Source organism: Ambystoma mexicanum, chromosome 14, assembly GCF_040938575.1.
Source record: "Ambystoma mexicanum isolate Mex_15411 chromosome 14, UKY_AmexF1_1, whole genome shotgun sequence".
Classification (NCBI taxonomy): domain Eukaryota; kingdom Metazoa; phylum Chordata; class Amphibia; order Caudata; family Ambystomatidae; genus Ambystoma; species Ambystoma mexicanum.
In genome coordinates, this window is record NC_090940.1 from 234,276,432 (window position 1) to 234,299,710 (window position 23,279).

Sequence of the window (23,279 nt, forward strand, 5' to 3'; positions counted from 1 at the left end):
TGGAAGTTAATTTCTGAAACGTTCATGCATTTTTTAAAGTGGGAGAGGAGCGGTGTGAACCGTGCCCTCCCACTTGCATTTCTATCCAACAAACAAGGATAGAAATGCATTTGTAATTTTCTTTTACCGTATTGCACTCCCAGTGCATGCTGGGAGCCTGTAATATATTAGTGTCGGTAGTGCATCTTTGCGCTACTGTTTAGCCCCCTCGCCTAAAATGGGCAAGTCATATTTAAGAGTATGATGCCCTGCACATTTCTGCAATGAGACCAAATGAAAAAAGTGCATCCCCTGCATATTTTCTGGGGCCCAATCTGGGGCCTGGGCCCAAAATTCCTTCAACTGGCAGCTGCAGAGCAGGTGCAAGTGGATCTAGGCCACCTGGCCTAAGCCCCACCCACCTGGTGCCTTCCTGGTTGCTGCCCTTTTTCATCACTTAGCAAGCCCGCCCACCAGGTGCCTTCATGCTTGTCGCTCTTTTCCCTACTTAAGGAGCCCTCCAGCCTCTTTTCCTTTGCAGCTGGGGAACAGGTGCAAGTGGATCTTGTCACCTGGCCTAAGCCCCGCCCACCTGGTGCCTTCCTGCTTGCTGCTCTTTTTCACCACTTAGCAAGCCCCGCCCACCTGGTGCCTTCCTGGTTGCCGCTCTTTTTCACCACTTAGCAAGCCCCGCCCACCTGGTGCCTTCCTGCTTGCCACTCTTTTTCACCACTTAGCAAGCCACGCCCACCTGCTGCCTTCCTGGTTGCCACTCTTTTTCACCACTTAGCAAGCCCCGCCCACCAGGTGCCTTCCTGGTTGCCACTCTTTTTCACCACTTAGCAAGCCCCACCCACCTGGTGCCTTCCTGCTTGCTGCTCTTTTCCCTACTTAAGTAGCCCTCCAGCCTCTTTTCCTTTGCAGCTGGGGAGCAGGTGCAAGTGGATCTAAGTCACCTGGCCTAAGCCCTGCCCACCTGGTGCCTTCCTGGTTGCTGCTCTTTTTCACCACTTAGCAAGCCCCGCCCACCTGGCACCTTCCTGCTTGCCACTCTTTTCCCTACTTAAGAAGCCCTCCAGCCTCTTTTCCTTTGCAGCTGGGGAGCAGGTGCAAGTGGATCTAGGTCACCTGGCCTAAGCCCACCCACCTGGTGACTTCCTGGTTGCCTCTCTTTTCACCACTTAGCAAGCCCGGCCCACCTGGTGCCTTCCTGCTTGCCGCTCGTTTCCCTACTTAAGGAGCCCTCAAGCCTCTTTTCCTTTGCAGCTGGGGAGCAGGTGCAAGTGGATCTAGGTCAACTGGCCTAAGCCCACCCACCTGGTGACTTCCTGGTTGCCACCCACCTTCTTAGCCCTGCCTCTTCCTTCCTGCTCTTAACCCTTAGATCAAGGGCGTCTCTCGCCAGGGCGTCCGAAGCAAAGGCAAAACAAAGAAAAGGGCAATTCCTGTTTGGACCTGTTCGGACCAGGAGGACCCAGGGGCCGACCTCCTGCTCAGACAGTAGGTTAGCATGCACCAACATATGTTTACAACCTCTGTCCCCACAGGCCATCCCTATCCCCTTTGGTCCGCCTGTGATGTTCCTTTGTGCCACCCCCTTCTCACACAGAGGTGTTGCCTGTTTTGCTTGATTCTTCTACCCGGCTTCCCCTCTTCCCCCCTCCAGCCTACTTCTGCAGGAGTCTGTCCTGATGCATTCTGGTTTCACCATCACCATCTTGTGGCCGATGCTGGAATTGACTTTTATGGACTTCATTGATTCACGGTGCATCACCCTTTCTCAACTCTCATGCTGGACTTCCGTTACATCTTGTACTCCTGGTGGCCCTGAATCATGCTGTTCCCATCTTCATCTTGTATCCTGGCTTGCAACATGATGTGTTACTACTGACTTCTGCAATTGTATTCGCTCTCCCCTCTTGCTTCTCCACTCTTTTGGACTGCTTACTCTCTGTTCTCCCCTCCACTCCCTTCTCCTATTTCCTCCCCTTACTTCTTTGATGCACTTACTCTATCAGAATTGTCCCTGCACCTAGTATGATAGCAAACTCGTCTGTCTCCTCCCACCTCGCCCTACTGTCCCCCTCCCCTATCCAGCACTATCTGAAATGTTGTCAGGCCTAGTGCGATAGTCGCTTGTTTTGTTCCTACCCTACCTTTCTGCACCCCTCTCCCTCACCTTTTGTTTTTCTCCGGCTCTACCAGAAATGTCGTCAGGCCTAGTATGGTAGTCGCCTGTCTGTTTCCATTTCCTTCCCACTCTCCCGCTCCCTTCCTTATCTATGTCTTAGCTCTTGCACTATCTGAAATGTTGTCAGGCCGAGTACGATAGTTAATTTTACATCCTTACTGTTCATGGCCTGTAAGAATGTCATTGTATTTTCCCTTGTTCCCTTCCCTTGCCTATAAGAACTTTGAAACACATTGTGTATAGGCGCTATATAAATAAACGATCATATCATATCATAACTATCCCTCCGTTAATACCTCCCCTCTCGAGCCCTTTGCTTCTCTCCTCTAACTCCCTCAGGGTGAGTCGTTTTTCAAAGAAACGAGCTAGGGGCAGATCTCTGTCTTCAGGCTGGGGCCTCCATTTGGAACACCCTCCATGCCACCTTGAAACCTAAGGAGAACCATCTACGGTTCCGGATGCTCCTCAAGACCTTCCTCTTCGCCTCTGCCTTTGCCCCTCTTCTCCCCTGTTGATCTGCTTTCTCTGTCAGCACGGTCGCACCTGGCCACCCCCTGTCCTTCAGGCCCAGGTACCTGCTCACCCTGCCACCCTCTTGCACTGCCCCCTTGCCACTCCTTGCACTGGGGCCTGTATCTGTACCCATACAGTCCCCCATTCTTCTTCTGCACTTATCATATACACCCTATCAGACTAACCTAGCACTTTGCCACTCACGGGCTGCACTACCACTGTTCTTGATCACCCAATTTATTTATTTATTTACTTATTATTTATCTTGTTCTCTCCTATGCTCTGCACTTTCCAATTTCTCCCCCCTCCCATGCACTATCCCCTTTTTCCCTTCCCCATGCACTTGCACGTTCTCAGTGTCACTGGGCCTTATAAGATTGTTGTTTTTTGCTTCTTCCCCTGTTCCCCTTCCCTTTGCCTGGTTGCGCTCTGAAACACCTGTGTACAAGCGTAATATAAATAAAATATCATATCATATCATATCATTTTCATTTGCATACATTTTTGAGAATCTGCTGCTTAGTCTTTGATTGTTAGAAAAGCAAACGGGTTGATCGAAGCACAAAATGGATTGGCGCTGCAAAGGATGCATGCTAATTCAGCAGGAACAATAAGAAGAGTGAGCTTGCTTTTTTGCTCAGAACCATTACTTGCTATGGTTACTGGCTTAGCAAGTGAGATTGAAGTTTGTTGACTAAATGAAAGTCTGTGAGGGTGATTGCGAAGGGAGGGGATTAGATAAGTGAAGGAGTATTTGGTAGACTCCAGTGCAGAGGAGAGAGCAGAAAGGGAATTGCTGAAAGCTTAGAGTAGGGAGGGAGTCTGGGATTTGAATGACTGTTTCAAGAGTCTGGATCCCAGTGGTCAGGCAGGGCAGAGAAAGGGGTCAGGAAGGTGTGAATCTGCATGCAGGATAGTTTTGGTCAAAGGGAAACATAAGTGCACAGTGAAAGTCAGAAAAAGCACGATCAATGGACGAGCCATGGATAGGGGAGAGAGACAGGAAAGAGATCCTCGTATCTTCAAGGTTCACTGTTCTGCTTCAGTGGTGATTTAGAATTTAGACTTGCCCAGTTGAGAGTTCTATTTTCCTTGTCCAACTATTATATATTTCTTATGTTATGGCCTGACGTTTTCCAATCCCACCCCTACCAGATGAGCCAATACCTATTGTTCGGTATGTTGGTTGTGTTTTGTTTGTTTTGTACAGGTTCATGTTAGCATATATCGATGTAGCAAAATCCTTTGCCGGTAGAAGCACTGCACACAACTCGTGTGAGACCAAGGCAGTGGACAGGCCCAGACACTTGGTGAAAACCGAGACACTCATAGTTTGAATGCTAGTCCACAGCACACAGCAACAGGCGAGGGCTGCTGTAACATTGACACGGCACACCACAGAGATAGCCTAGCTTCTAATTTGTTGCTGTAAACAAATGGTTTAACAGTCCTTTATCACTGAGATAGCAAATCCCACTGACGACAGAAAGTTAATCTTCAAGCCAGCCGTTATGGATCCTACCATTGCTACTCTGTGATGTCCCTGCAAATAATGTGGCGCGCCCGCTACAAACTGCTTATGCGCTCTCTATACACATAAGCCTTTCTTGCGCAATAGCTCAATAGAGCAGAGTGAAACAACTGCACAATGTGGAGATGACATCAACTGAGACCGTTTCAAGGTCATTTTCAGGCAATTGGAGAAGATGCACGTTCTTATTGCCGGCTGGAGCTATAGCGGTGCTTTTGACCAATAGCGGCCTCTTTCTAGAATCTGCGGAAAATCTTAAGACCAGTGCAAATTCTGCCCGTGCTAAACTATCCCAAATTCAGTGTACCTGATTTTCTGCCAGTTTTCTGGAGGTGGTAAAAGGTTCTTGGGTGGGTAATTCAAATCCAAATAGTCCTACCACTTTGCGTGGGCTATTCCATGTCTTTAGATCCGTGCATTTACATTGTTATGCATTTGCATCTTTCTTTTTTAAAATGGGATGCAAGCCCCACACTCCTCCTACTCGTTTATTTTTTCTCTACTCCCTGCACTTTTTTGCATTAGTTGTGCTAGTTGTCTGAAAATGTGCAATATCGATGGAAATGCACATATGAAAATCCACTAATGCAACACGACATGCTGCTGTGCAGCGATGCAGCTGCCACAATGTAAATGCATTTTTTTACATGTCCCACTGTGTTGGGGAGGTGGAAATGGAGAAAATAATTTGATGCTTTTGGAAAGCATGAGTGTTTCAATTTTAGGCAGATCAGTGCTGCCGGGGATCCTCCCAGCCTTCTGATAGCATTGCACTTTGCACTGCATCTAGCCTGAGAAAGTCAGACCAAGTCTGGGGAACAGACCACGGCTTGCTGCAGATCGACGGCCATCCAGTTGTCACTCAGGACGTTCTTTGATCTCTGGCAGACTGCCTCTGTACTAATTCTGCATCTCACTTCAGACACGAGTGGGTATCTGCCTACAGAATGCAAGAGTTTAGTCTACGTTCTTTCCTTACAAACACAGACATTCAAGCAGAGAGTTCTCTTTTTTTTTCAAATGACCCTGAGTTTGGAGTCTGTACTCGGGCCCGCAAACAGCAACACTGCCCACTGTGTCATTTTTTGCCAACCATTGATGTAATTCCCTGGATGGAAGTTACTCTACTGAAATCGTGATTGACATTAGCAACTCCCTCTCCGACATCCTACAGCTTTTAAGTCTATCAGCATTTCAGGACAATGGCCACGAGGACACCACATAGTCCCAAACCTCCCCACTAGATCCACCAAAGGATTTCTTTAAAATAGAATCTCTCCCCACTAGCCTAACCCACCCCCCTCTTTTTCAGATCCACCAGAGCACCTGGATACCTTGCAAATAGCAGAGGTGCATTCTTTCAATGTGTTTTCTGCATCAGTGCAAAGGACTAGGACTAGGGTAACCATTGCCTCAGTCGGAAAATCATTGAAAGAATATATTTGTTGCACTTTAGCAATTTATGCACTGGTGGTAATTGCACTTGCACTGCACTTGCACTGCACTTTCACTTTCACTGGTGCAACCTTGCTGTAGCACAACCCAATACAGCAAAGAATTACTTCAAGTTTTCGAAACTGGACCTGGAATGCCTAACAGAACTGCTGGAATCAACTGAACCAAACATTGCCGAGCTATTCAGAATGACCCCTGACTCGTTAAAAAAATCTCGACGCCTGGATCAGTGAGGCCGTAGACCGATTAGCACCAGCAAAACCGTTCAAAGTCACTGCAAAAAAATGGCAGCAAGGTGGTTCACAGAAGAACTTCGAGAACCCAGAAATACAAACTGCAAACCGGAAAAACCAATGGAGAAACCATTACAATCAGTCTGACAAAATAAAGTACCCAAGACGACTCAGAATATACAAATCAGCAGTCTTCAAAGAAAAAAAAACATACTATGCCACAAGAATGCAAACGGCAATAAAACTACAAAAAGAACTTTAAAATAAACAAAGGCATCATCCCATCACAAACTCTATGTGACAACATCACCAACTACCTAAGACCTAAGAACAAAAATAGAAAGAATCAAAAAGAGCATTGAAGCAAATCGTGCAACTACAAATGTAAATACAACCACGGAACCACCAACAACTGGCAATACACCAACCGCAGCAACACTCAACCAATTTGAACCCATAGATGAAGAACCTTTCCCTGCACAAATAAAGGACAACAAACTCGCTGGAACCCCAAATGACCCATGCCCCCCAGGCATTTATAAATAAATCCTCAACCACAGCACCCCAGCATCTTCAGGCTACTGATAAACCTATCCCTAAACACAGGAATAGTAGCCAAATCTTAAAAATCAGCTTATATCAAGCCACTCCCAAAAAAGGAAAATGGGAAGCGCAGAAGACCCCACTAACTACAGACCTGTATCTAATCTACCCTACCTAGCAAAACTACTGGAGAACCACGTATATCAAATCCTTCTCAACCACGTGGAAACAAATGGAATACTAGACCACTCGCAGGTTCGCTTCAGGCCCATGAGAAGAGCAGAATCAGCACGCCTATCCATATGGGATGACCTAAAAATAAATGCAGACAACAGCACATGATCTGCCCTCATACTACTGGACATCAGTGACAGTGACAGAGCCAGAGGGGAGCATGGGGGTAGCTGCCCCCCTGATTCCACCCTGGTGCCCAGTGCATTCCCACAGCACCCTCCAACCTCCCGCTGGTTCCCTATTATCTGCCTCCGAGCACCACAAGCTGCCTCCATTACTGCTGGACATATCAGCCGTGTTCGACACAATCAGACAGACACTCAACTCTAATTGAGAGACTAGAGGAATGCAGTGTTAATTACTTTACTCTACAATGGCTAAAACCATTCCTCATCAACCGAATCAAAAGAACGTGCCTACTGCCATTTACCTTTAATACCAAAAACATCCCCTGTAGCGTACCACAAGGCCTGTGCCTCTTCCCACCCATCTTCAACATCTACATGCCCGCTTAATGAAAATCATTCAAAACCATGCACTGACCTAACCAACCGACTCAGCAAATAGCCTCTATATAGGAATGCCAGAACGGCTCACTAAAAAACTCCAACGCATTCCAAAACACTGCAGCAAGGATACTCCTGAGACTGCACAGAAGGAATCACATCACCCCAGCCCTGAGAAGTCTACACTGGCTCTCAGTAAAAAAACATATCAACTTCAAAGCCCTCTGCATCGCCCTCAAATCACTGATCACTGCACAGACAATGAGCTGAATTCCTCCAGACCGAGATCAACTGTTGCCAACCAGGCAGAGATTTCAGATCAAGCGACGACCTCCAAATCAAAACAAAACAATATGAAAAAAGAAATTCAGAGGTGCCTTATTCTCACGTCTAATCACCAATCCATGGAACACCATTCTGAGGGCGATAAAAACGACAGAAGACCACCTCACCTTGAGAAAATAACTAAAAACCTCACAATGATTAACACAAAACGGTCACTGGCAGCGACACCCATGCTGTGCAAGATTACCCAACGACAGTAAAAATTCCAGAACCAGCAACAAAATAACGCAAAGCAAAGTTTGTACTTCATCCCATACATTTAGGAGGGACAGGCAACTCTACAGTTCCTCACACAGCCCAGCCCGCTTGGTAAAAGTAGATCACAAATCTAATTTTCACATGGCGCTTTGAAAAACACTGGCTGGCACTATGAGCACACAGTTTGATGGTAAGGCTGGATTAAAGCAAGCTCAAACACTTTGCACGGGGAGGTATTTTGGACAATGAGGGGTAGGAACTGGGTGGGAATGGCCAGAGGGCTCAGCATGCTCAGTCAATCGTTGGGCAGATAAATAAACAACCAAAAACTTTGTGTCCCTCCTCATATGTCATTCCTCCCTATTTGTACTCCAATGCAATAGTTTCAGGTTCTATGGGTCGCAAGCGACACGTAAATGCCCAAACTAAGAAATGTGCATAGGTCTGCTCCACTACTGCAATGAAACAGACAGGTGACAATGCTGTGGTGTGGAAGGTGACCCAGAGCACTGCCAAAGGTTATCATAGATTCAAAACCTTCCATCAATTACATTTTTAGGCTGTAAGGCAGCGGACGATCTGAAATATGGACTGCAAGACTCAATGATTCAAAATCTGGAACATCGAGTCATTCTGAAGGGGAAAGAATCGAACAAGTCACATAGTGAACATACAAGAATGATTAGAAAAAACGCACCTGCTCAGCCAAGAATACACACAATTTAAAATCACCACTTGTGCCTCTGTTAATCCAAAGAAAGACACACTATACACCTGCACACAAAAAGGGTGACGATTGGCCTCCATCAGTGATATTATATCATGACACTCAGCTCTCAAGTTTTGAGGAAAAGAGCTAATTCTTTCAACTGCGCTGACACTAATGCTAGCCTCGTCACCTCATCTGAGGGGTATCTCTGTGGCCACTAGAGGACAGATGCTTCACAGTCTGAGTACTGAAATTGGGAGGAGGCTGGCCAAGAAAAGCAATTGAAAGAAACAAAAAGGGAGCAAATACAGAAGTGGCTGGTGATTGCTAAAAGCCAGAACACATTGTTCATGCCTAGGACCAACCACGCCCAACAGTGCCTTATCCTTAGGCAAAAGGCACGAATGTAATACACTTTCATGACAGCGGCCGGATAAAGAGGACAGTGTGGGATTACAGGAAACTAGCCATCACGGCGATGAGCCTGTGAAACTAGCCTTACTGTGCCAAGTCCAAAGAGACCATGAAGAAATCCAACCCACGACTACACACTCAACCCGAGAAGATAGAGTAATCGGGCTCAAGCCTCGGCATTCAATAACCACTGCTGATGGAGGAAAGCCGTCAGCAAGCAGAAGGACGAAAGACAGGAACGTAGGTGACATGTGAGGAGAAATGCTGGGCAGCAGAGACTTGAGGCCAAGAGATTGGGTTCCAAAGAGTGGTATACATTTGAAAGGGCAGTGGCCCAACAGAAAGGCACCTGAGGGGGGAGCAAGGGTTGTAAGCAGTGGACAATGTTGTAAGGGCCTATGGGAGGGGCAGCACAGTAGCTCAGTGAGATGTGTACTTAATGACGTGGTAACGACTTGGATAGAGCATGCGGTATGAGAGCAGCACTAGCCTGTGGACAGTGAGTGATTTGTGGTGAGGGGGTACAGTGAAAAGGGTTTTAAGAGCTATCCGGAGTGCTGGGGCTATAAAAGATGGCGCCATGTAGAGTATTTGGATGAGTGTCTGGTGATAGGTAGGGCATACCTGAAAAGTGGTTTCATGTTGGTGTTGTATCAGTGCTTTGGGTTACTTGACGTAACTGTCCTCAGGTGGAGGTACTGAAAAAAAGAGTTGTCGTCCCTGGTGCGGAAACAAAAGTTAGGTACTGTGGTACTGGTACCCTGGGTGTACCTGCAGTTTAGGGTACTCGGGCCATCCTGGCTGGTGCATTCCTAAGTGTGTAATGCAGAGATGAACCTCTGGTGCTCATAGAACTGGGGATAATGCTGGGAGTAGTTCTTGTGGTAGGAGTAATTCCATGTGAGCGGTTATACTTGCAGAGGGGTCTTGAGGTCGTGTTGGAGAAATAACATTTGATGGTGGAAACTCAAATCTAGGGTCTCATTCCAAATGAAAAAATGTAAAGGTCCAGATGCCATCTCTGAATGCCAGAGGTTACGTCAAAACTCAATAACATAACAATTAATGCACAAGGAAGCATAATTATTAAGGTTGAGTGTCATTGTTAAGGTTACCTTTGTTAGAGGGATCCTTTGTTAGAGGGATCCCAGACGGCAACAGTGGGTGGAAAGCAAGGGAGCAGCTGGAGAAGCACGCATGTTACACAGGGCAGAAGCATGGTTGCCAAGAAATACATGAACGAGGATAATACAATGTAGATGGCTGCCTCCATACCACCAAGATGGCTGCCTCCATGGTAGAGCTCAAAAGAGTTCTGAGATGGGCAGGAATGGGTGGGATTAGCCATGGGGATTAGCATGGCTACGGGATGGGAGGGATTCAATAACCGAACAACTGTGTATCCCTCCTCAAATGTCATCACCATTGAAATGCATTACAGACCCTCATTCAAAGCCCACATTTGAAGCTCTTGTGTTAAAGCTCTTATTTTAATGACAATAGTTTCTGTTCAACAGTAGCTCTTTCAAGGCCACATCTTAGCCCAAACTAAAAAAATGATGGGCTCAGCTTGGATTGAAGCGTATTCAGAGGTCAAAGCAGCATGGGATCAGAAGGCTGCCTCCTGCAGGCGAGCTTGCACAGCAGACGTCTGCTTATAATGTTCTGCTTGCGTCATTACGTATGACCCAGCCTGGTGCAAGATACTCGATGCCATTGCTTCGCCACACATGAGGAGACTCCACTGATGAGGCGCCAGAGTTTCATTCAGAAAAAAACGAATCTGGAGGCACAACTGCAAGACAGCCGTTTGCTGACATATACACACATGTTAAGCTTTCTAGGTGTTTGTTTTCTCTATTTACAGCAACACAAAGCTAACAGTTCAATTTAAGAGGGATATTTTTCATGTTTGGCGCCAAATGGTGTCGTGAACTTTTATTGTTACTCTAAAAGATAAACACGATTAAGAGATGTATAATTGCACAACATAAAAAGAAGACGGCTTTCATGAATATACCTTTTTTAACCAATACAGCAACACACTGTTTAATGGACAGCTGAAGTGTCCAATAAAAAGGGTAAAAGCAGATCCGTTCCTTTTCATGAGTTAGTTTGAAGGCGGGTGAGGTCAAAAGAATGTCATTGCCCTTATGAAAGTGCCATGGTTTGTAAAGAGGAGATTTTAGGAGCAAAGTGGCTAGGCCCCCGTTATGGTGTGTGGATGGAGAAAACAAACAACCATGTTGGAGCCGGACAATGGGGAGATAGCCAGAAGCAAGATGTGTACTGCTGTAAACAACCTCGCGCACATGTAATTCCAAAACTCTTGGCCAGGAAGTGGTTTTCTGGCACATGATCACCCATGGGTACTGCTGTCAAGTCTACAATGGACATTCTGTTGTGTAGCATTCAATTTCCCATAGAGAGGTTTTGCAGAATTGTAGCACAAGATCCCCTGGGCGAGATGCTGATGGGTAGGTTCACTGTGCCCAGAGCATGGCTTGTGTTGCAGGCCCAGGCACCGTGGCTGCTAGCTTTGCCCACGGGACATGGCCCACAAGCACAGCTGATAAGGTCAGAATACTGGGTTTCCCAGAGCACAGTGTGCAATGGAGGCGTTGCAGGCGGTGCCCGGTGGGCACTGTAGGTGTGTCTAAGTTGCTTGCGGATTGCATTGATTGGGTTCCATGTGATAAAATCGCTGCAAAAATTGCCGTGATTACAAAATATCGCGGCAAAATGCAGTGGTTTTTGCGCTGCAATCCATGTAAAAGATGCAAGCTACACCCCCGCAACCCTTGGACCCATTATATAATTTAAGGTGAGCAGGGGACACCCCCGCAGCACCCGCTCCACTTAAATGGTATAATGGGGCATACCTTTACCGGGTAACCCGTGATTTTTTTTAACGCAACATTTTTCCCGCGATTTTATTACCCAATAGCATTGATTGTCCACTGGGCACTGAGGGTGTATTTATAATTCCCGGTTACCCGGGCATTGTGCCCAATGAGCATGGTCACAGACTATTCCCAGTGGTTGCTCCGGTATATTTATGGTGTCCATTGCATTTTCGAAGACCCTTCCAGTGGCACATTAACTGATGGGCATGCGCGAGACCATACCCAGTAGGTACTGTGGGTATGTTTCCAGCAACTCAGGCCCCGAGGCACAGTGGGGACTGTGGTGTGGTTATCGTATCAGACGCATTTTCGAAGGTCAGTCCAGTGGCACAGTAATCTTTGGGCATGACCAATACCATTCCCAGTAGGCACTATGGGTATGTTTCATGTGACTCAGGCCTGAGGCACAGTGGGGACGGTGGGTATGTTTGATTTGCCCAGCTGCAAAGGTACACAGCTCCCTGGGCATGGGCAGTGGCCATGTGAGTGTGTTCACTGGGAACAGGGCATGGCCAATGGAGAAGCCTCTTTCACAGTGCAACTCAGAATGAAGTGGAAAGCACTTTAAAGTTGCAATAGTTCAACATTTGAAACCTCTGGCCCCAGCCAAATGAACAGATAAGAGAGAGAAGGATGCCCGAAGGGGTTGGGGGCAGAGGGCGTGCAGTATTCCTCTACCTGGCAGCTGATGATAATGAAGGCTGTGCAGCCACTGAAACGGGCAGCTGTTGGCATGCCAGTGGAGCTGCAGTGAAAGGAAGATGGTTGAAATGGAGGAGCCAGAGAGTAGGTGAAGGCTACAGATGCTCTATCGAAGAAGGAGAGCAGTGGTGCCAGAGCTCAGGAATAGGAGAGATGCTGACTGGGTGCTACAGGATGGGGAAGAGGGCTTGCAGAGGGGCAGGGCAGGGCTACAGGGAGGAGAAAGGCCCTTCACTTACCTTTCATCGAGGATCACCGTGCTGACAGCATGCATGCTCAAGAGAGATGCCAGTGCACACACAGAGTGGGCTAGATCCAGGATGGTGTCTCTGGCAAGGTCACGTCTGAGTGGGTCAGTGAGAGAGGACTGCCCTGGGGATCTGGTGGTGCCACCCGCTTCGTAATGCTGCCCTGCTGAGAGGAGGTACATCAGGGCGTACCTAGAGTCCACCCAGGCCCCCAACTCCTATCCTGCAAGCTGTCTCACAGCCATTCACCCCCCAGGGAAGCCTCTCCTAATTAGCCCCCATGCAATGAATTGCACCAACAGTAGACAGAAGTTCCTCAGAGAAGAATTACAGAAATGTTTAAGGTCCAGGTACAAGGAGAAAATGGCCTGTTAATATGGGAAGAATTGAAAAATGAATTACTGGCAGAAACTCGCCTTATCATCCTAAGTGGAATCAGCAAACTCACTCGCATAGCGATGGAGTCTCGCACTGTGCACCCCAATATTGGGAGGTCCAGGGCATGATACCAAACATCAGAACAAGAAGAGCTCACAAGACCAAGGAAGAGAGTAGGGACAAGGTGGGGAGTAGATTAGAGGGAAAAGTCAGCTACTGGCAGACTTATCTTACAAGGTGGGTTTTGGGAAGGAAAAGAAAATTGAGCAGGTTCCATCTGTCCAATATCTTGGATATAACCTCTCTAACTCATCCTTTATTACCATGTGGCAACAGTCGCTGAGAGATAAGATCACGCCATCTGTTTCACACATGAAACGGTTACTGCACAAAGTATGCAGATGTTCTATCCTGCCTGCCCTCCGCTATTATCTTTTGAAAATTGAACCTGTGCTCCTGTACAGCTTGGATCATTCACCTCTGGATCTCGGGGATTATTTGAATAAGTTACAGGCCCACCTTTGTAAAGAGGTGTTGTCATTTCCAATGTCTATCCCTAACTCGGTTATTCTGCATGAGTTGGCCCTAACTTTATTACAAGCAAGATATCTCTGGAGACAACTGCTCAACCACTCAACGTTCCTTAGACCAGAAGTGAATTCACTCTGTGCTGAGTTAAATAGTCTTATGAAGGAAACAAATAAACCTTCTATTAATAAGTATGTGGGAAGGATGATAGATCTACTTGTTAGGTCAACAGAGGAAGAACTACTTAACGTCCAGGTGGAGCAAAATGAAAACATTTTAGGCATGACGGGTTGTGTACGCTTGATTCAATCAAATCATATTCCTCATACACGGAGTGCTCAAAGTTCCTGAGAAAAAGGGAATACTTCTCAACATACTTAACTCGTTTTCCATCTACGAAAATGCGTTCTCTTTACATGCGCTTTAAACGCAATCAACTACCCACCAATCGCCGGACCATACATTGGGGAGGGTTGCATGAATTATCCCACAAATACCTAAAATTTCGTTTTTGTCTTGGATGTGATCTTATTGAAACCCTGAAGCATTGGGTGATGGAGTGATGGAGTGCCTGGCTCTTGTTCCTCAGAGAGTTAGGTACATTAAACTCCTGTAAATCTTTGATACAGCCGTTTCAAGGGAATTGTTAATGTCTAGGTTTATGTGGGGAGAAAATATATCCCTGATGCTTTCTTTGTGTCAATTTGTAATAGATGTTTTGGGTCGTTTGGATTGTTGGCATAGTGCATGATCTAACATTTAAAGTTTTGTAATTTTTATTTGTTTTTCTTGACTACTTTTCATGAGGATTTTGTATATTTGTATTATGTTTTGCTCTTTTGTGCAAGGTTTATTTTAAACCAAATCACAATAAATAAAAATAAAAAAGGAGGGGGGAAGATGTAGAACCACACGGCCTCCACAGTAAAATTACCTTATTGTTATATGGCAGCCATCCCGATAAGTGAGTGAGAGAGGGAGAGAGAGAAAGAGAGAGTGAGAGCAAGAGACAGAGAGAAATCCATTGAGTTCAAACAAATCTGACAGTTGCCGTATTTGAGCATTAAAGAGCCTGAAATGAGAAAAGTGACGGCAACATTCCCTGATCTTTACATTCTGGGATTTGTGGTTCTGTCACATTAGCAGAAAAGAAGAATACCCCCCAGCCCTCCTCATCCCCCCTGGCTACAGCATACCAGGAGTTGAAGTCATATAGAATTAAGTTGAATCCTGAGAAGAATTTTTGCAAGTGAGATGTTTATAGAACATGAAAGTGATGAAAAAGCCCAGGAAGAGCAATATACTCACTACATTAAGATAAGAATATGAGAGAAGGATGTAGAGACCCTCAGAGAGGTGAAACCACCTAGGAGTGAAAGGGCTATTACAAGACGGGAAGGCAGCTGGAACAACTCATGAAATGGGATGCTAAGTACACTTATGATGCATGTTGGGAAAGAAGACCTGATGAGAGGCAGAGCAGCTCAAGAGTGAGAGGCTTTGTATACTAAGGGGAGTTAACTGTGAGAAGGACAAAGTGACCTTACAAGAGGTGGAACAGTTTATGAAATTAGAAGCTAAATACACTTATGAGGCACGTTCTGAAAAGCCAGAAGAGACCCAATTAGAGGTAAACAGCAGGCTGGTGTGAGGCTTTGTAGACTAAGGGATAGATAACGTGAGAAGCCTCAAGTGACCATTTAAGAAGTGGAACGGCACCGGGGCAAGAGGCTTAGCACAGTATGAGTCAGTAGCAGTGGGAACCTTACTCTGAAGGAGGTGGAAGAGCCCAGATGTGAGAGGCTTTAATACACTAAGCGATGGAAGCTGTAAGATGGTTGAAGAGACCCTGCAAGAAGTGGAACAGCTTTGGAACAGGAGGTGTGTTACACTGAGAGACAGATGTCATAAAAAGTAACCGAGAAGTTGTGCAGAAGAAGAACGACCTAGAAAGTGGGAGGTGCAGTACCCTAACAGAAACTAGAGAGTAATAGGAAGTGAGAGGCCTTCTGTCAAGTAACTGTTTCGTGAGATAGTGAAGACATTGAAAAGTAAGCAAACTAGTATATTTAAAGAGGAATATTAGATGAAAAGATAAAGCATGAGGGGGAGGAGATAAAAGCCAGGGTAACATGGAGCAAGGCAACTGATGCACACGAAGTTAGACTTGGTGAGGTGCCAAGCCATACGGATCCTTGGTGTTGGGTCTTGTGGAATCCCTGCGTGATATGAGCCTGACGAGTAATGTCAAAGACTTGCAAGACAACAGAGGAAGCTGAAGAAGGTGGGGAAACCAGACATAAGGAGGGTATACAAAATTCAGGTAAGTTGGGAAAGGCTTTGGAGCCCGGAAAATATCCAAGAATATTTAGGGTCGGCAGTAGGCAAAAGCTTAGAAGTAGCTAAACTGTGTACATAGAGTCAGCAGGTTTTGGGAAGAGCAAGAAATCTGTTTCCATCAAAATCCTCTGATCCTGTTACTAGGCACTCAGAAAGGGATTATTTCCACAGCAACCATCTGGGCCCCAGGGACGCTGGAGTGGCTAAGGTATCAACTCCTGGAGCAGGACAGCTGTGGAACTGGTGAAGGGCGTGGGTTAACCCTGCGCTTCTCTTGAGTGTGCATCCTTCTTACGCCTGCCAAGCGATGTAGATAAGGATACTTCCTCCTTGCCCTCCTCAATGCCAGATACTTCCAAACCATGGTGGAATATCCTCCCCTCATGACACAGTCACCTTCCTGGCGCGCTTGTAACATGTACCAAAGAACACACCTATTGAAGTTGTTCTAAGATTGTACATTGTTACACACCCCAACTACCTTTAACATTGACATTTCCCCCAGTCCGCAGTTATGCACACGGTCTAGTTCACCGCCAATAGTCATGTTAGAGGTCGCAACGTTTCGATCCAGCTCAGGGCATTGTGCACTCTGGCACCAGAGCACATACACTGGCACTCAGTTGGCAGTACTGAGAATATGCCAGTATGTTTGAGTACGGTTTCCTTTACATGGGGCTCTTATCCATGTGAATGGGTTATCACCACCACATGAACAAAATGTTGCACCATGCGTTGATGATTGGATAATCAGATCTGAAAGGCATTGATATGTGGCAGAGAGGTGCCAGGCTGAAAGTAGAGTCTGAAGGCATAGGCTCTGCCTAAACTGCTTGTTCATTTTTCAATGTTGAATGATTTCTCAACATTTGGTAGCAGTTTATGGCCATTGACAACAGATATAGTTGTAATAAAGAGAATATATTTCTTTCCCAAATGACACTACAAATGCTTGAAAGAGGGACAGAATATTTAGTGGATTACGTTTTCCCTCTCAATTCTTCTACTTCACCCTCAATGATCAGAAATCGGAAACACGTCACTGCTTCATTGAAAAAGTTACAGTACAGGCACAGCTAAGACTCAATCAAGGACAATAATGCTGATTTGCTGAGAAACTCTAATTTCCTGTCCAATCAATGGTGCCCAAAACGCAGCCCTCCGTCTGATAGCCTATTGGATAACATGGCTATTTAAACATGCCCATGTTCGACGTGAACACTGGCACATTTGCAGGTTGCATGCACAATTTTATGTCTCTGCATTTAGCGATAAAACAAAGGCATTTCCTACTGAACATTTCATTTGCTTTGGCCTTAATGGCATTTGTGGTAACCCTTGAAATGTTTGTTGCAACAACAGCGGCATGCAAAAATATTGTTGAACTAAAATTGGGAACGTTTTTCCATGTCTGTTTCAGGTTAAAATTACACTCTCGTACAGCTAAAGAAAAGCAGATTTCTGGTTTGTGCGCCGAAATGTGAGGGGGGGGGGGAGGGGCGACGGTAGGGGGGGCTTATGAAAATATAAAAAAAGCTACCATCGGATTACGGGTTGAGAAGGACCAACTGACATTTTCAAAGGCGAGAATTCAAAGTAAAAGAAACAGGGTGGTGTGGGGCCATCAGTGCCCCCCTACTTTTGAGGAGGGGTAGGGTAATTGACACTGCATAGCCCCTCCCACAAAAATACTCTGGGCCATTTCATATCAAATAACTTGTTTTACAGTAATCAATCTGCCAGGAAATTAATGTATTCAACCGAAGTTGTGTGAGGCCTTCTAGTGCAGTTATGTGGCATATTCTGCTCATTTATATTGATGTTTAGAATGAAATGTGTTTATGACCTAGTAAAGCCTTCCTAAATGTATATTGGTCTTCAATCGGCCTAAAAGGTTGGCCGCCATGACTGAGATTCTTTGGTCACCCATGAGACAGAACTTGGTCAATGAAACTGACAGATGAAAAGAGGCTTTAATGTTAATGGGTCTTGTACTGAAAACACTGTTGCCACTTGTGTGGTCTCTTGGCGCTCTGGCAGGTCTGCATAGGAAGGAGAGTTGCAGGTTTTTTTGTGGGATTGAGGGGGAGAAGAGCAAGAGAGCTTTGTTGTGCTGTTGGCAGCTTCAGTTCAGAGAAACTGGTCTCTGAGCATTGGTGCATGTTCGGTCGGTAGCCGTCATGTGGTGTTGAGGTGTGATTGTGTGTGGTTTGTTTCATGTCAGGCGTTGTGAAGTGCGTGTGGTTTGTGGTGTGATAGAGGAGTGGTTGTGTTTTTAGTTCAGAGTTTGAGGGTGCGTATGCAGAAAGGTGAGTTTTTAATATCGCTGGTTAGTGGCAATACATTTCCTACACCCTACAAAACCTCCAAATGCAATACATTTCCCACCCCCAACAATTCATACAGGTGCAATGCCTTTTCCACCCCAACCAATCCATCCAAGTGAGACACATTCCCTGTCCCCAACATTCCCTCCAAGTGTGGCACAGCTTCTTCTGCCCCAAAACAATCCACTAACTGTCAATCCATGTTTGACACACTTCCCTCCCCCAACACTCCATCCAAGTGTGGTGCATTTCCCATCCCCAACTGCCCATCCAAGTGTGATGCATCTATCACTCCCCGCCCCCGCAATCCTTGGCCTTAAGCCAAGGGACTGCATCTCTCCATCCCTAAAAAGTCTTCACTGGCTCCCGGTTGCTGTACGGATTAAATTCAAATCCCTCTACAACATCCACAAGGCTGTCTGGGACGGTGACCACACTATCTCCAGCTTTATCTTACTAAATACTCTTCTAGACCACTACGTTTCTCCGGCACCAACTCTTTGTGTGTAAAGCGTTTTGATAAACAGAGAGTAAGTGGTCCATCACTTTCCTCAGCTGGCTCCCTCCTATGGAACAGCCTCCCCCTGCTTCTGTGCCTTGAGCAGGACTTTCCTAAATTCCAGAAGCTCCTCAAGACTTTCCTCTTTACCTCCTCCTTCCCTTCTTCTCTCCTCTGCTAACCCCACAGTTGCTGTGATTGGTGTCTGTGGCCCTTATGCATCCTCTGGGCCCCTGACCTCCCACAACCAATCGGCCCATCTCATGTCTACCCTCAGCACTTGCCTTGGCACACCATCTGCCCTGGAGGTTCGCACTTACACCTAACGTGGCTCCATGCTGTGTAGCACTCATCAACTCAAGCACTTAATCTGTGGCTCACCCTTGAGCTCGGACTCCAGAGCAGTTACCCCCTCTGCCCTCTTCCTTGTTGCACTTGCACGTTCTGAATACTCACAAGACATAGTAGGTTAATTCCTTCATCCTTTTTCCTCCACTGCTCTTATTAAATATTGTGTTTTGTAATTTATTTCATTCCTGTGTTCCCTCCCCCCCGACCTGTGGACACTTTGAAACAGTATTGTACTTGCTGTATAAGGGCCTAACAACCAAACAATAAATACAATAAACAAATAAATAAATACTGATGCCACACACTTCCCATCTCTGAGCAATCCGTCTAGGTGTGATACATTTCCTGCCCCCAAACTGTTTATCGAAGTGCAATGCATTTCCCACCCCAACAATCAGTCTCAGGGAGCCGAATCCTGCAGGTACGATGTTCTTCCATCGCATGTCTTTATTTTGTGCCATTTTTTGCCGCAACTGTTTTGCCCAAAAAAAGACATCAAGAAATGTGGGGGGACATATAAGTGGTAGGGATTGGTCGTGTATAGGGAATACATGATAGGGGATGATGGGTTTGGCGAGACGCCCCAAATAAAAAAACAAATTAGATTATTTATTTTGGCAAACCATTTTCAGCAAAAAAAGCTGTGAAAAAAAACTGGGGATGAATGAACATAGAACCATCCTGCATGCTACAGACGTTACCTAGTGCCTGTCTCCGGGCACAGCAGAAAGCATAAGACTTAGCTATATTATTATACCAGATGCAGAATGTGGCTAATCTACACATACAGGCTGAGTGTAGAATGTGGCTAGTTTGCACAGTTAGGCTAAAATAAGGTTAACCAATGCTAGTAGGCTTAATGCTGGGAGGTGTATGATATCAGGCCACTATAGTCGTGTTTTCTTTTGGATTACATAAAGGCTGTACTCCAGGTTTTCTGGAAAGTTTCCCTTGCTGGATTTTGCATGGTTTTGCGCCTCAGGCTGTGTTGATGTGGTAGGTCCCTTCAGCTGGCTCGCTTCATGTTGGTTGTATTTGGTTAGTCACTAGTTTCATGGGGCTCCTTTCAGTGTGTTTGCTCATATTGCGGTGTGTAGATGTTGTTCAGGAATTGTCCTTCCCTGTGGAGCTGTAGAGCCAGCCTTTCAAAAGTTTTCTGAATTTTAGATGGTCCTCTGTAGTTCTTATTTCTTTTGAGAGGGAGTTCCAGAGTTTTATGGCTATGCAAGAGAAGGCTGGTCCTCCAAGTCTTTCCACGCATAGTCTTTAGGTTTTAGGACTCGCTTAGGACCACATTTCCAGAATATCACATGAAGACGCAGTGGACCTGCACAATGCAAGGCTCTATAAGCCATACAGAAAAAAATAAACCTAATGTGGCACTATTCCTGGAGCTAGTGGAGAGAGTTCAGAACTGGCATGATGTTTTCAAAGAGGTGGATCCTTGTCAGCAGCCGAGCACCCCTGTGCTGGATTCTCTGAAAGTGCGAGATCGGAAATGTTGGTAGTCCTAAACATGGCATTAGACCATGCAAGTGGCAGTTTTGCAGAGTATGGAACCTTCTAACATAACATAGCATAACATAACAGAACTTAGTCCAAATTCAATAGGACAAGCGATATGATGGCTCAAAAGCAGTCAATAAATGGCCAAAAATATTTATGATTTTAAAAACCTTTCTTACTAACAGGGCTGCCCTGAGCTTCCATTGGCAGAGAAACATCAATATGACCTCTCAAATTCCAAACTACTGTAGACAGCTGTGGGCAGGTTCCTAATTGAGAAAGCCAAGGATGCGCAGTCCAGGATTCTGGCGTGTTGCCTGCAGCGAGGATCCCATTCCTTTATAGGTTCCTTTTCAGGAAAATCTCTTGAATCCAGTGATGGATTCCTAGAAGCAGTTCGAGAGAGAAGATGAGAATAAGGGTGAGAGAGGCCCCCTTTATCTGGGCTCCATATGAACAGTGCTTGGGTGTCATCAGCATAATCATAAGCCATAACCTTCAAACCTCTAATCAATTGAGTACTGACGGAGCAGCTGTGGGGCGGGTGGGCTGGTGCACAACTGTCACGGGTACCATGAACACACCAGTGTACACACTGAGGAGGAGGTGGGGTGTGCAGGAGAGAAAAGGCTCTGGAGGTCAAGCGCAGCAACGCACTGACGGAGTGGCTGCGGGGCAGGCTGTTGCCCAGCTGTTCCCTCGCAGCTTCACGGGCCCTTTCTGAGCTAATTGTGTTACCTCTCCATGTCCTTGGGCAAGAAGCTGAAAGAGCGTGTGGAGCGGAACAAGAGGCAGAGGAAGGAGCCTCAGAAACCAAAAGTCACCCATTCCAGAAGTGAAGATGCATGTGTTGGACGCCTGCAGGGAGTTTTTGGTTTTTGGACCCCTGAGAATTGCCATATTGTGGTTGTATCTTGGGCACACCCTCTGGTGTATTAGAGTGCTGGAGGCACCTGGAAATGCAACCGAGTAGTGGTAGTAAAGCCTGAGGGCAAGGGAGAGGGAGGTCTGCGTCAGTCATCGACGAAGTGGCAAAACATGAATGAATAATCATTAAGAAAGACCATTAAGCAAGAACTCTATGTTCTGGGGTTAAAGACATCGACCCCAGTAAACTGTTAAAACCTCCAGTGTCAAGGGCACAGGTGTTTTGCTCGCCAGGGGGCTCTTTCCTGCTTGTTTGCTGCTCACAGCCACAACCTCTAAGAACATCACTGAGAAGAAGACTTTGGAGAATCACACAGATGTCTCTGACGTTGCCACTCTTTCAGATATTGCTACAATGTGTCCAGAGATAATGCAGATCAGGAAACAGTGCCGAGCCCCGTGTTAATGAGACCCCAGGGTTGAGGGTTGTCCCCGCCCAGGATTAGCCCCCTAACCTCACCAAGAGTCCTTAAAGATGAGGGTGGGCTACGTATGCTGAAAATGGCACCCAGCTGTTTGTTGGCTCTCCTTATACTCCACCGTGGTATGTCCACATCTCCCACCCCCAACCAAATTGAGGATGAGGGATTAACGGGATGCAAATTTAACCTCGTTTTGGCTGAATTTGCGGCTTTGAATAAACTGCTCCTGCTTGTTCTCGAAGACTGAAGAAGGCGAGGACCCACGGGGGAGTGTAAAACCAGAATGGAGGTCAATATAGGGGCCCCCAACCACCAGTCTAAAAAGCCCATTGTACCCTGCTGACCCGGCCAAAATTGACTGACACCACCAGTGAATATATCAGTTACATCAATGTTCAATCTAAGAAGAGGCCCGAGATACCAGCTGACTTAGGCACTTCCGCCCAAACCCTAAGCCACCAGAATAAAATTGTTCCACCTTCACAGCAAACTGCACACGAGCAGGCGGACCGGGGGCCCAGGCAAAACATATGGGCAGTAAGCCAGGTGGATGGACAGGCTATGCAGAACCAAACCCACTCCCCAACAGCACAATCCAAGGGGGTGTCAGTCTCCAGGATGAACAAGGTGTGGAATATGATAACACGAAAGAGATCCAGAAGCAGGTCAGGTATTCTTGCCCAGAGTACCCAAAGTTGCCTCTGATCACCCAGAATCTACGGAATCACTCATCAACACGTGCACCCATTGGTTGCAAGCGGTGTCTGGATGTCCATCCTTAATTCGAGATGACATTTTTTTAAATAAAAGTATAGGAACAGTAAAACTTAATTAAAAGAAGTAGAGGAGCGCTGCCCCCGACCGCTCCCGCCCACTTCGACCACTGTACAAGACTATATTATGTCAGAGGGTCCGCCTTTGACTACATACACATTGAACTGAGGGAACAAAGAGTGGCTGATGACAGACTGAGTACTGCCATGAGACACAGCCCATCACCACACAGCACAATTGAAATTAGTCCGTAGTCCCTATTCCCATTATACCAATGTTTATCCCCCGGAAAGTGGAGTTAAGGCAATTCCACGGGAAAAGGTCCTGGGTAATTATTAATGTAAGAGAAGAGCCTGCTCATTTGGCCAGCTGACTAGAAGTTAACTGAGTCATGGGTTGCCAACATGAGGATTAATTCCTGGGACCCTAACCACTGGGCCTCATTACGAGGTTGGAGGTAGCCATGGCGCTATTGCCTCGAAAACCCTTCCGACTCCGCCTTGGTGAATGGAGCAATTAC